Here is a 14,470-nt window from a genome sequence, read left to right on the forward strand (position 1 = left end):
TTTTCCTGGATTTTTTTTTTTTTTAAATGCCTCTCTTATACCTGGTACCCAGGACAAAATACCCTGGAAGAAAAGTTGTTCAAGAACATGATGTGGCCCCATCTCTTACGTGTTTGCTCAGCAGCTTACACTGTTTCGGGTTCTATCATGGGCAAGGCAGGGAAGGTCCTGCATCTGCCTTTCAGATACTGACAGTGCTGACAGATACTGACAGATACTGACAGTGCAACAGTAGGGGGCTGAAAAGGGTGGGGATGAAGGAACCCAGAGGAAGTGGCTCACTTGACTTGGAGCAGGGGTTCCCTAACTCTACTGTGCACTAGAACCTCCTATAGTGGCCATTCCTGTAATCCCACAACTTCAGAGGGACAATTTGGAGTCCAAGGTCATTCTCTACTACACAGTGAGTTCAAAGCTAGTCTGAGTTACGTGAGAGCCTGTCTCAAAATTATTTTTATATTTTTATTTGCTGAGGCTTGGCCCATCATTCCCAGATCTGTGGACTGACTGACACTGGGGATTTTAATCCCCCAGGTGGCTCTAATGCTCACTAAAACTGGGGAGACATCAGCTTCAATACTGATAATAAGTAGTAAGTTTGGTGTGCAAGTGGCACAAAGCCAGTCAAGCCTGGTTGCATGGAGCTATAATCCTAGCAACTGGAAGCCTGAGTCAGAAGGATCAATACAAGTCTGAGGGCAGCCTGGGCTACTTAGCTAGATACTGTCTCATCCTCTCAAAGGACTTAGACAATCCAATTGACATTATTTTAAGTATAAAAGAACTCAGGGAAGGGACATTATATACTGTGTCACATTTAAACAGCAAAGGAGGGGTTTATAGGTCTGAGTGGAAGGGTCTTGAGAGGCTCTGGAGGGATGGCTCAGTGTTTAACAGCACCCACTGCTCTTCCAGAGGACCTAGATTCAGGTCCCAGCATCCACCTGGCAGCTCACAACCATGTATAACTCCAGTTTTGGAGGATTTAGTGCTCTCTTCTGACCTCTATAGGCATGCTATGTATATGGTTCAAGCAAAATACCCATTACATTAAAAATAAATAATATTTCTTTAAAAAATAATCTGTGAGGGTGAAGGGAGCTTCCTCTTTCACTAGGTAGCTGCAGTCCTGGCTCACCATGTTTACAAAAAGTCATAGTCTTGTCTCTGTCTTCCTTTTTTTTACAACTACTGCAAAGAAGCCTAGAGTCCTCGGAGCTTGGACAAAGCCAGAACAACTTCATATGCTCTGACTTGGTCTGAGCCAGTTCCTGCATGGACTGGAAATGGCTGATTGGCTTATCCCTGGACCAGGACTGTTTTCTAATGGGTATACATATGTATTAGTCAGGGTTTCTATTCCTGCACAACATCATGACCAAGAAGCAAGTTGGAGAGGAAAGGGTTTATTTGGCTTACTTCCATATTGCTGTATATCACCAAGGAAGTCAGGACTGGAACTCAAGCAGGTCAGGAAACGGGAGCTGATGCAGAGACCATGGAGAGAGATGTTCCTTACTGGCTTGCTTCTCCTGGCTTACTCAGCCTGCTCTTTTATAGAGCCCAAGATCTCCAGCCCAGGGATGGCACCACCCACAAGGGGCCCTACCCCCTTGATCACTAATTGAGAAAATACCCCACAGCTGGACCTCATGGAGGCACTTCCTCAACTGAAGCTCCCTTCTCTGTGATAACTCCAGCCCGTGTCAAGTTGACACACAAAACTAGCCAGTACAACATACTTAAATAGAACCATAACATCAGCTTTTATCTTTTGATTTTATATACATTGATGTTTTACTTACATGTACATCTGTGTGAGGGTGTTAGATCCCCTGAAACTGGAATTACAGGTAGTGGTGAGCTGCCATGTGGGTGTTAGGAATTGAACCTGGGTCCTCTGGAAGAAGAGCCAGTGCTCTTAACTCCTGAGCCATCTCTACAGTCCCTACCTTCTGTCTGTCTATCTGTCATTTTCTTCCTTCCTTCCTTCCTTTCTTCCTTCCTTTTTTTTCCCTCTGTCTTTCTTTCTTCCTTTCTTTCTTTTTAAATAAAGACAGGGTCTTATGTAGGTCAGTCTGGCCTCCAGTTTACTATAGCACGGGTGAGCCCTGAACTTCTGACGACTTTGCCCGTTACTGCTGAGATTAGAGGGATGTGCCACCGTATCTGATCACTTTTGCATTTTAAGATATAGTTTCTTAAAATTAAAACACTACCTTTATATATTTGTTTGTTTGTTTTGTTAAGGGGGTGGGGTGCTTGCCCCAGGATGTGAGTGGAGGTCAAAGGACAACTTTTAGGAGTCAATTCTCCCTCTGATGCCTGGGGTGCTAACTCAGTTCATCAGGCCTGGCAGCAAGAGCCTTTACACATTGAGCCATCTCCCCAGCCCTTAAGGTATAATTCCTGGGGCTGGAGAGATGGCTGAGCAGGTAAGAGCCCTGGCTGCATTTCCAGAGAAGCCGGGTTCAATCTCCAGCACCCTCTCCCTGCTGCAACACACAACTGTTCTGAACTCCAGCCTTGAGGATTCAACATTCTCTTCTGGCCCTTTTAGGCACTGCATGCATGTGGTACACAGACATCCACACAAGCAGAATAACCAGACATATAAAATAAAAATTTAAAAAGGTGTAAGTCTTGACAGATATGGGAAGGACATTGTGAATAAAAGAACAGACAGCTGAGGTCATTCAGGGGAGAGATTTTGGGGGATCGAGACCATGGAAAGTGAGGTAGATAAGCAGGGAGGGGTATTTGGGGAATTATAGTTGAAAAGGTTTATTGTCCTAATAGAAAGAAAAAGTTAGAAAAAGAGAGGATTCACAGGTGGCTGGAGGCTTCAGTTTGTAATCAAGTAGATATTCATCAATCCAATTTCGATATGTCAACCTTGGAATCTTGTCTCAGTGTATCTGTATTGCTTTAACAAGACAAGCTGGGTACTTAATACAGACAAGAATTATACCCAAATTTCTGGAGACGAGCAATCCAAGATCAAGTGCTGGCATCTGGTGAGGGCCTTCTTGCCTTTATCCTGAGGCAGAAAGTGAGAGGACAAGACAGAGAACAGAAGGGGCTGAACTTACTTGTGTAACATCCCAGTCTTGAGGTAACAAACCCATTTCTGTGATGGGGACATCAGTCCACTTATAATTTAATCACCTTCAACAGTTCTTCAAACCTTCAAACGATTGCACTGGGGCTTAACCTTGCCACACTACCAATCAGGGAAGACATGTAAAACATCTAGAAGTCTTAAGATTAGCAGGGTGACGTGCTGTCCAAAGACTCTGGAGAAGAGTTGGAAGTCACCAGAGTCCAGACAACTGAGGAAGCAGAGGCCAGGGGTGTGGTTCCTGAAGGAGAAAGTTAGGAAATGGGATTCTACAGCCAGGAGCCTGAGTGGACAAGGGAGGGGGTGGAGGACAGCAGGTCTCACAGTGGCCCAAGGAAACGAAGAAGGAGGGGCAGGAGCTGGAACTAGAAAATGTGCTTAGCTAGTCGGGAGAAGTCTCACTCTAGCAAGAACTAGGCTATAGGATTTCCAGTGAGCAAGACAAAGAATGCAGAGGATGTTTAGAAGATGTCGGAACCAGATGTGGTGATAGCCTTGGCTATATAGCTGTACCCTTGGCTATACAGCAAGTTCAAGGTCAGCCTGGGCTACATGAGACTTATTAGAAAAGGAAGAAGTTTGCTGGTAAGAGGCAGGGTAGTCTCAAAAGGGAGTATGTTTTGAAATGATTTCTATGTGATACGTGTTTGGTTTTTAGTTTTGTTATTATTTTCCTGTTTGTTTTCTTTTTAAAGCTTGATTATGTCGTCTCCATGAGAGAAATTTGATCATGATTAAAGCTACCAGCCCAAACAAAGATGGAGAGAAAGGAGGAGGGTAAAAGGTAGTGATTTTCCATAGGCCAGGAAAGCAGATTACCAGATGTCAGAAGCTGGGAGGAAGTGGGCAGGGGAGTGACTGCTCCCTGGGGGCGGGGTTTCCTCTTGGAATGATAAAAACATTCAGGAACTAGATAAGAGTTCTGAAGGTTGCGCAACCTCAAGGATTTATGAAGTGCTCCTGGGTTTTGTACTTTGAAATAGGTGGATTATTCTAAAATGTATATTTTATCATGCTCACAAAAAATAGTGGTCATACGCACACCATACTTTGTGAATTTTACATCTTTTGTCTCAACTTACATCTACAACATTAGACAGGGTACTGCACCCATTTTACATGACTAGATCATGCAATTGGATTTAAGATTTAACTACAAAAGCTGATTTAACTACAAAACCCAAATGTTGAACCACTTTTTCATACTGTCTTTATGTTTCATTGATGTCTGTATTGATAGTGTGAATTGATTCATATCCATTGATGACATTTTTTCAACTTGGTCACTGTAATGAAATACCTGACATTTATTTTGGTTCACTGTTTTGGAAGTTTTAATCTGTGGTTTGTTGGTCCTGTTGATTCTGCTCATGTGGTTGGGGTAGGATTTTTGAGGCTGTCCTATATAGTAGAGGAAGCTGTTTATCTCGTAAAAGTCAGGAGAGAGAGAGAGAGAGAGAGAGAGAGAGAGAGAGAGAGAGAGAGAGAGAGAGAGAGACTTCTATTTCATCAAGGCCATGCCTCTATGACCTGAGATTTTCCACCTACTCTTATAGGCTCTGCCAACTCCTAATAGCACCTTCAACATGAAGGCCATTGAGGAACAAACTATCAATCCAAATCATAGCAACTGAAATATTCTGGCCCAAATATCTGTGTGATAAACACATGTACTTTTTTTTTTTTTCCTTTGAGATAAGGTCTCTTGTAGCCGAGGCTGGCCTTAAACTTAACTGTGTAGCTGAGGATGACTTGAACTTCCACGTTCTAGGATTAAGACACACACCAGTAGGCCTGGCTTATGGGTGCTGAGAAGTAAGCTCGGGGCTTCATGCATGCTAGGCAAGCACTGTACCAACTGATCTGTACCCACAGCCCAGCGTCCACACGTGTTTTTGTCATTGTTGTTTGCTGGTTTGCTTTTTGAGATAGGGTCTCACTTGCCTTTAGGTGGCAAGGAACTCACGGAACAGACCAGAGAGATCTGCCTGCCTCTGCCTCCTGAGTACTATGATTACATGTTACACACCACACACACACACACACACACACACACACACACACACAGTTTCTACGTTAAAAATTGTCCTTTTTTGCTGGGCAGTGGTGGCACATACCTTTAATCACAGCACTTGAGAGGCAGAGGCAGGCAGGTTTCTGAGTTCAAGGCCAGCCTGGTCTACAGAGTGAGTTCTAGGACAGCCAGAGCTATACAGAGAAACCCTGTCTTGAAAAACCAAAAAAAAGAAAAAGAAAAAGAAAGAAAGAAAGAAAAAGAAATTGCCCTTTTTAAAAAATTATTATTGGTTCTTTTTATTGGGGACAGCGGTGATTCTAGAAGCTACTAGAAAGTTCAGATTTAACATAGGAAGGAAAAGGAAGGTGGCTCCTCTCAGATTGGAAGAACACAAACCAGGTGCTAAGGAAGCTTCTCTAGGTAGTGAGCTACATCACAGTGTGAGCGGGAGTGACAGTAGTCACTGGGTTGGCAGAGGAGGAAGGGCTGTGGACGAGAAGGTAAGATGTCTAAGGAGACATCTTAGATCTGGCAGGGATGGGGTGAGCACTGGCTAGATCCTAGAAGCCTGCTCCACGCCAACTCTTTCCTGATTCCCAGGCTGTTTGGCTTCCAGACTCCATTCCCCTCTCACTGACCAGAGAGAATCCCTTTGGCGTGAACTTGCTTTGCTCCAAAGGACAGCCACAGTCTGGTTGAGGATCGCTACTTCCTGCCAAGTCTTTTTCTTTGTTCAGGTTACTGACTGTTGGCCACGTATCTGGAGCAGCCATTACTTCTTTGTGACTTTTATTTCCTCCCGTTTGGAAGAATAGGATGTTAAATGTTGATGGACTTGCAGAGAATGATTTACAGCTCATTCTACCCAAAGTAAGGAGCTGCCTGTGCACGGAGGTCAGCCATTTACCCAGCCTGCTGACCCTAGGTACTCCTGCCGGAGGGCCATTGGACCTGTCATTCCCCCTTCTCTGTGGGGTTGGGGGTAGGGAGGTAGGCTCCATTTAGGAGCCTAGCCTACTGTTAAGCTTTGAATATGTTATGTTATGTCCCGTCTCCCGTAGACGCTTGTGTTTGTCACGTGGTCTCTAGCTGGTGGTGCTGTTTTGAAAGGCTGTGGAACACTGAGAAGTTGGCGTCTTGCTGGAGGTAGTGGGCCACTGGGGCTCGACTTCCTGCCTACTCTCTACTTCCTGATTGTGGCTGTAATGTGACCATCTGTGGACCCACAGCTCTGCTGCCATACCATGCCATGACGCATTGTACCTCTTCTTAAACCATGACCTCAAATAGAGCCTTCCTTCTTCAAGTTGCTTTTGCAGGTTTTTGTCACAGCAACAACAACAAAAGCAACTAAATTTCGGTCTGTCTGTCTTCCCCTTGACCCAGGGTGAGGAACTCCTGGGACCCGAGCATGCGCAGCAAGCATTCTGCTGCAGAGCTAAGTCGTAGGCAGAGGCGTGGACTTTTCTAGATGAAAACCCAGCTCTGTGGGGAATTGCTTGGAATGGACGCCTCCTGCAGGCCACACTGATCTGATACAGAGGGGGCAGCCCCTCCTGAACCCCCAGGGTCTGGGCTGTTCTAGGGAGTCTCTTGCTGTCTAAGCTGTACCAGGAGAAAGATTATGAGGAAAGCAGCTAGGCAGGAACTTACTGCAGTTTAAAAATATTTATTCATTACAAAATTCACCAAAGGCTTATCTGGGGTGGTGGTGTGTGGGCGGGATGGGAATGTAGAACGGCTTAGAGAGGAGGGTGTCAGGATGACATGACTTTTTGGGATGTCAGAAGCATGCAGTTATTCTGAGAGACCACACAGGCCAGAGTTGTGGGTAGAGTCCAGGCCGTTAGTGAATCAGCGTATGGGGGCTACAAACACCTCACTCAGTGGTTTACTAACTTCCGGTTCTGGGGATTGAACCAAGAACATTCATTATGCACGCCAGGCAAACACTATCTTTGACCCACATCCGTAGCTCTCTTATTTATTTATTTATTTATATTATTTTATCTTATTTGCCTTTCAGAAAGCCAGTTTTTTAGGGCAGTGAGTGGGCCACACATCCATAGAAGCCATGGTAAGAAGGTGTTTCCTCAGGTTAGTCCTCCACCAAACATGTAGTGATCGACTGCATGCGGGTTACTGTTTAAGCAAGGGGCATTTAACTTCTGGCCACTGGAGTGGCTGTGATGAGTGCTCTCCTGTGAGTCCTCTCAGGAGGTTTGATTTGGGGAACTCAGATGAGCTGTGTGATAGACAGACAGCGTTCTGCAGCCGTGAGACACATAACTGAAACAAGGAGAAGGAAGAAAGGCTCCTTGAGGCTCAGGACTTTGACTCAGAGCTGCTTGGCCTTGCTGCCTTGGGTCTGTGGCTGCAGACCACCTCATGGTGGGAGCATGTGGCACAAGGGCCTGCTCACTTCATGGCAGCTGGGAAGCAAAGAAAATCAGAAATGGTTTGTCCATGGTGACTCATGTCTGGAATTCTAGCACGGGGAAAGAGGGTAGGTTGCCACAAGTTTGGGCCCAATCTGGGATACATCGTTCTAGCTAATATAGGTACGGTGTGAGACCCTGTCTCAAAATCCAGCACATGCACATACACACATACACACACACACACACACACACACACACATGTATAGACACTCACATACTAACCTCCAAAACAAATGGCTCAACTGACAAAGTGCTTACCTTGCAAAGCACAGGTACCTGAGTAAGATCCTCAGCATCCTTGTAAAGAAAGTTGTGCACTGAGGGAGGCTCAGAGCCGTCAGACAAATGTGAAGACCTGCATTCAGATCCCCAGAACCCGTATACAGCCAGATACAGAGCACACCTTTGTGACCCAGCATTCCTACAGCGAGGCAGGAAGCAGGCAGACCAGCTGGCCTGGCATACCCAGCAGCAAACAAGGAGCTGTCAGGCAGAGACTCCTCTTCTCCAAGATACCATTCTCTTACCTCTCATATGTGGATGGTACCTACCTCAAGATATGCTGAGAACTTATGACACTTGCCCAGGTATGATGCTGGAAAGATGGCCAGAATTTTTTAACCTAGAATTGCTTACCAAATCTGTACCTCTTAGGGATAATTGATTAACTCAAAAGAGCCATATCCATCACCTACCAGGTGCCACCCTCTGTTCTATGCATGGATCTCCCTGGCACTATTGTCCTTTTGTAAGGTAAGTACCTGTTACCTAGGGAAGTTAGGTTTCTTGTGTGGGGCTCACTGTTGGTAGAACTGAGATTCAGTCCAGGCACCTTGACTTGGAACCTACGTGACTATCTGCTTTACCATGGCTCTTCTTCGGAGAAGCATGCCATACGTATATGCGGTGGGATAGATGTGTGATGGACAGACAGACAGGTAGAATGTGAGTCTCCTTTGTGGACCAGAATAGAGAAGAGGAGGCCCATTTAGCTGCTGAGTGGACGGTTGGGTAGTACTGTTGAGAGCTGTCTCCATGATCTATTCAGCTGCGGCAGTATATTCTGGAGTGGGCATCAGATATATTTCAGCAACTGAAAACCAGTGCGCCATGAGAGTCCCCAGGATTTGGTGCTCTTATTTCATTTCTTGTGTCTCTAGGGACCACAATGATGCCCTTGGATTTTACAGTTGGCTTTGAAGATCTGTGTTGAAGTCAACCTTGACAGTGCATGCCTGTACTCATGGCCCTTGAGAGGTAGAAGTGTGTGGGGGGGGAGTCCCGTGTTTAAGGCCATCCTTGGTTCTGTAGTCAGTTTGAAGCCAGCCTGGATTACAGGAGAGCAAACAAGTAGCTGAAACAGAACTGAAACAAAACAAAAACTTCACCAAAAAGCCCAAAATACACAAATTTAGGGAAAGAGAGAGAGAGAGAGAGAGAAAGAGAGAGAGAGAGAGAGAGAATAAATATTGATATCTTCAGTCTTTGGGGCTGAGGCCAAACTCTTTGTGAGGCCCTGTGTTCTCCCAGCTTCTCTGCACACCCACGCTGCATTTGTCTGTTGCAATTGGCACCCCTAGTTGGAGTGCCACTTTCTGCCTATGGCAGCATCTTGACTACCCCAGTGCTGACTTGGTCACATGTGTTTACATCCCCCCCCACAAGTGCTGTGGGGCTCCAAGAACAATTCTGACTGGAACCCCCCACCCCCCAGACAGGCTCCTCTTCTTCCCCACATTGTCAGAAGAGTCTCTTTGATGATGTGGTGGGCCTGATGGCTCCCTGATGACCTTGGATTCTGGTACTTGTATCTAGGGACAGCGCTGCCGCCTGCAGCCTGCGGGATGATAAGAGGCTTGGACAAGCTGCCATGATCTCTTTTCTCATACACTGGCGGGTATGCCCGAGGGAGGCACCACGGCTCCCACTTCCTGGCTTAGAAAGTCCTCCCAAGATAGCTAGCTGTCAAGGCAGCCTGGGGCCCATCAGCCTCTTTTCATCACTTGACAAGGTCACCGGGTTCTGTGGAGACCAGCCTTCCTCTTCCCCTGAAAGTCAAGGCACTTTGATGTCAGCTCTAGAGAAGGCCTGGGAACCACACACTCGCCTTGTCAGCCCTGCTGAGGGAATACTTAAAAGCAAGGGGGAGACCCCAGAGTGTGTTCCGTGGACGATGCCCCTGGGGGGAGGCTCCAGGCTCCACATCAACCTTGCTTCTAGTATACTGGGAGGCTGGCACTAGGGAAGGCAGGCCTGTCTCTCTGCAGCCCCCCTGGACCTGGTCAGGTGGATGCTGATAACAACAGAGCCACCAGCTGGGGCTTGCTTTGGAATTGTGCAGGCTACTTACTGTTTCCGTTGGAGATGAGGATATTTTTAGGGCTGAATCTGGGTCTTCCTTCTCTCCCTCTCTCTTATGCTAAGTAGCCATCTGTATCTCCCAGGCAACCTCCTCAAGCTGCATCCTAGAAAAAGCAGGATGGGGAAGTGACAAATGTTAAATACAGAGTGTGGGGCTGCTGCAGCATCATTCGTTCATTCATTTATTCATTCATTCATTCATTCATTCATTCATTCATTCATTCATTCGTCTCTTAAGAAAGGATCCAGATACTATTTCTCCCTAACACAATATAATACTTTCTTTGAAGCAGAGTTATATGTACCCCCAATCCAGCTGGTCACCCTATACCGACGGCTCTGAGTTTTGAGTTTTGACACCAGTAGCCCCAGTCTTCCAAAAAGCCACAAGCCTTACCTAATTCCTTTACACAGTAGGCCCCCTCAATGCCCAGCTTGCCCTATTTCTGATTTTAAACTGGGCCCGCCACACCTACCTAGCAAGGGTTTCTTGGCAGAGTACCATGAGACAAAAGCTTGGTAGGTGGCAGAAGAGAGGTACAAAGGATGCTGGGAAGTATTGTAAATTCTTCCTTTCGAGTGGTCAGAACTTCTGTCCTAGCTCAGACCTATGGTCCATGCTTGTAATCTCTACATTTGGGAGGACAAGGCAAGATAATTGCTGAGTTTTGAGGTCAGCTTGGAGTACATAGTGATCAAGACCAGCCTAGAGTACACACTAAAATCTCGTCTGGAGAACTTTCTGTGCTGAGCAGTGCTATCCCTGCTAGGCCTGGTTGGCTCACAGCGCTCCTGAGCACGTCAGTCTTGTTTTGATCTGAAGGCAAAATGCTGTGCTGTGTCAGACCATGAGGCCAAATAGAGATTAATGCAGCATATGCCTCCCTTGCAGTCAGCTATGTCCGGCCAGTCACCTGATACAGAGCGACAGACAGTTAACTGACAGCCGGTCAAATGAATGAATGACTCCCCTCCATCTCTGCCTCTACCTTCACACTGCCTAGCCTGGGCTGAGCCTAGTCCACTAAGTCAAACTGTGGGCAGAGGTCATGCAATTTCCTATATTACATAACTACATAGAAGGCGGGGCCAGGTCCTTCAGGTCTCCTCTCCCCTGACAGCAGCCAGATGTGAGCTCTATAGTATGCACAGATCAATTGGCAGTTCTTTTAGAGATCCTACCTGCTCAGGGTCCCCAGAGGCCCAGGAATAGAGGCCCTACACCAGGGTTGACTTGGAATCAGTTCTAGGTTCAAATACACATTAATAGGCACATGGTCTTGGTAAATAACTCTTCATTACAGATCTCGGTTCCCCCATCTGTGAAAAGGGATGGTGATACTGAAAAGATCTATCTCTAGGTCTGGGTTTAAATGAGATGCTATATGGAAGATGGTCATTGATTGGTGGTGTCATGGTTGGAGTCCCACCAGAGTTGAGAACTGCCCCTCTTAGAGTCAGTGATGAGTTTTGCAGACCCCTGAGTGGGGTCGAGTGCTGGGAATAAAACTCATCTGCAGAAGTGGGTGTGAATTCTAAGGATGCTAAGAGACAAACTCGGAGAAACCCCAAGGGCTGGATGACGAAACAGCAGAGTATAGAAAGTATGGGCCCCAGGTTTGGGGGTGGAGGAATTGCTGCCTGCACTTGCCTGGCCAAGGGGCATGCTCTCCAGAGGGTGGTACCCGGGGAATTCCAGCAGCATGGAGTCACTGTACTGTTTGCCTTTGCTGCCCAAGCCTGCCCGCTTTCCTCCCCTTGGGTCCGCTCAGCTCCAAGAACATTTATGGACTCTGCATTGGGCCAAGCTGGATGATGAGCTCTGGGCCCCAGGAGTGAGTCAGCCCACTTGAATTCTATTTTCCTGGTCTCTGCTGTCACACTGTCCGTATGAATTTCTCAGGACTTCCAGCCCCGAAGCATTCATTCATAATTTTCTCTAAAATTGTGAGAGGCATAGTCACTCATGAAAGTGATCAGAAATAGAGTTTAGTCATTGACAGCCAAGAAAGAAAATGCGAGGGACCCAGGTAATGGGATTGGTCTGTGTCACTACCCAATTTCCCACAGCTTTAGCCCAAGCAAGGCCAGTTCAAGGGAGGGCCCAAGCAAGGAAGACTGCACGCAGAAAAGCAAGAAATGCGGGCCCAAGAAGGCCAGGCAGTCCTAGAAATCCTTCTCTGCTCCCTCCAGTCCAAAAGCAGACAGTGAGGATGTCTTTCCAGCTGCCTAGGCCAAGCTTCGTGAGACCCAGCCTTCCCCTCTCCCTTGACACAGAACACCAAGGCCGAGTGTTCGTCTCGCAGCAGCTCAGGGCTGGGGCTTCGACCTGTGTCCAGGGTAGGAGCGGCTAGGGCAGGGCTTCAGCCCACGTGCGTCCGAGGCTGCAGTGGTGACAGCGGTCTCCAGCCCAGTACTAAACCCGAGGGCGCTGGGGTGGGTTCCGCGCTGCACGACCATTGGTCGTGCGTCTCAGGGCTGGGGTGGAGCCTCGCCTTCGGAGGCTCTGTCATTGGCCGAGTCTCAGATGGAGGCGTGTCCCAATCAGGTCCTCTGCGGCTCGCAGAAGCTCAGGCACCCGGCCGGCTCAGCCTGCGCCGGGCCGCCTAGCTAGCTCCGGGCTCGGCAGGCGGCCCGCGGGGTCCTGGATTTCTGTACCCTCATACAGAGGCCAAGCCAAGGCAGGCGCTGACCTGAGGCCCAGAGGCCCCCCGAGACCTTCGGTAAGACGGAGTGGGAGTGGGCTCCGGGGTGCGCGGGAGCGGGTGGCTAGTCCCAGCTAGGCTCTGCGCCCTCCTGGACACCCCGGAGGGTCAGGTGCGGCAGTTTCGTCCGGGATCTCAGACCCACCTGCGGGGCGCGCCTGTGGGCTCTCCACCAATCAAAACTGCCATTCTAACCCCAGAAAACCTAACCCACAAGCGCAGAGTAGGCGCCCTTCAGCAGCAGGGTCGCCTGTCATCGTTCAGGGGAACGTCCCCAAACTTTGCTCCCTGCAATCTGGGCTCCCGTACCTTTCCCATCCTCTGACAGAGCGCCTTGCTTATCTTTATTTTATTATTATATTTTTCTGCCTCCTTTCTTCTCCTCCCTCCTTGATAACAGGAAGTTGGGCCAAGTGTCAGTGGCCTGGCCAGCGGCGGGCTGGAACACGGGCTGGTTGCTTGGCCGGTGGCGACGCTCCGAGGGCCCCGCGCTACTGTCCCCTCTCTATCCTGGGGCCCACTAACAGCCTGTGCTTGTTCCCGCCTAGGAGCATCCCACCCTCGCGTCCTGCCCTGTCACTGGCTAGCTGGCCCTGGGCTGGGGTCTCGCTTGCAGCCTCTGCCTGCTGCAGCTGTCCGGAGAGGGCGGGGTTAATTTATCCCAGGCCAGCCTCAGTCTCAGCCTCACCCTCACCGGCAGAGCTGGGAAGGGCCTGTACTGGACCGGGAAGAGGCGTGTTGAAACCAGAGTACTCTCGTGTCTCCTTCCACATTGTTTATTCTGGGCCTGGGTTTCTAAAGCGGAAAGAGCTCTCGTTTGCAAGGCCTTTCGCTGTCCACTATGTCTTAGGTGGTTTAGTGGGAGGATAAAGTCAGTAGCCCTTTGGACAGACCCGGAGAGAAAAAAGCCAGAGCCTAATTGGCCTTCCGCATTTGCCTCCCTGAGTTCTCTGGCACCTGTGTCCTCTGAGTGCCAGCCACCTCCGCGGGGGCAGTGGACCTAACAAGCGGGTCACCAGGATAGCCCTGTTCATGTCCCAGGGATTTCAAAGGCGATCAGCGCTGCCTTCTTCAGGTACAGGGCTCCCAGTGGTTACTCTCCAAAAAGCTTGAGTTGTGTCCTCTCTGTTTTAGGGACCCAGAAAGCAGTCCTGGCTCTGTGCCTGTTTTCCACCAGTTGCCCTGTGGCTGTGGGAAGGAGCTCTGTCTGGAGCCCCTGGCCTTTGAGAGACTCTGGGGATCGCAAAGCACAAGGAGCCTGAACAGACAGCAGGAAGCGGAATGCACTGCAAACTGCTCCTCCCTGTGTAGTCCAATGCAGAGGGGCTCTGCCAGTGTCCATTATGATGAGAGGGACCGACTGGGGTGCTGCGTTTGTTAGAGGGAAGCCTCTTCCTGTTGGCTTTACCTCTGCGGGCTTGACTTTTCCAGGATTCTTGAACTGAATTCATTGAAATAACTTTGACCCTTAGGAACTCCCGACTTGTTCTTTCTGCAGTAGGGGTGGGGCAGGCTTTGCTATATACTTCTTTTGTTTGCTAGGTGATGGAGTTTAAACAGTCCCATCCCTAGGAGCTGCAGCGAACAGCTCCAGTCCTTCCATCCTGTGAAGGGGGTGGGAGGCAGTTATCTCCACCGTGTCCACATCTCTATCTGTGTTTGTCTTCCAGACTCTGCTCACTCTCCACTGCTGAATGATAAAGGTTTCGCCTTCCTGGTCCAGGGCTGGGCTGGGCTGGGCTAACCCGGCCTGGGTTGAACATGGCTAACCCAAGTCTATGGAGTGCTAATAGTTCCTCTCCTTTAAAGAGCCTGAAAGAACATC

General features: G+C 48.6%; 1 protein-coding gene across 8 annotated transcripts in view; it reads left to right on the plus strand.

The window, feature by feature from the left end:
• The first annotated feature begins 12,480 nt into the window (after positions 1–12,480).
• The window catches only part of Mical2 (microtubule associated monooxygenase, calponin and LIM domain containing 2), a 199,742-nt gene continuing 197,752 nt past the window's right edge, over positions 12,481–14,470 (plus strand). For 4 of the 8 annotated variants that reach the window (XM_031387896.1, XM_031387900.1, XM_031387897.1 and 1 more), the window contains exon 1: positions 12,501–12,663. The gene's annotated coding sequence lies outside the window, so the exon portion shown is untranslated. Of the gene's footprint in view, positions 12,664–14,470 lie in introns of all 8 variants that reach the window. The other 4 variants (XM_031387904.1, XM_031387905.1, XM_031387902.1 and 1 more) reach the window with 2 other exon arrangements.

Source organism: Mastomys coucha, unplaced genomic scaffold (assembly GCF_008632895.1).
Source record: "Mastomys coucha isolate ucsf_1 unplaced genomic scaffold, UCSF_Mcou_1 pScaffold21, whole genome shotgun sequence".
Taxonomy (NCBI): Eukaryota; Metazoa; Chordata; class Mammalia; order Rodentia; family Muridae; genus Mastomys; species Mastomys coucha.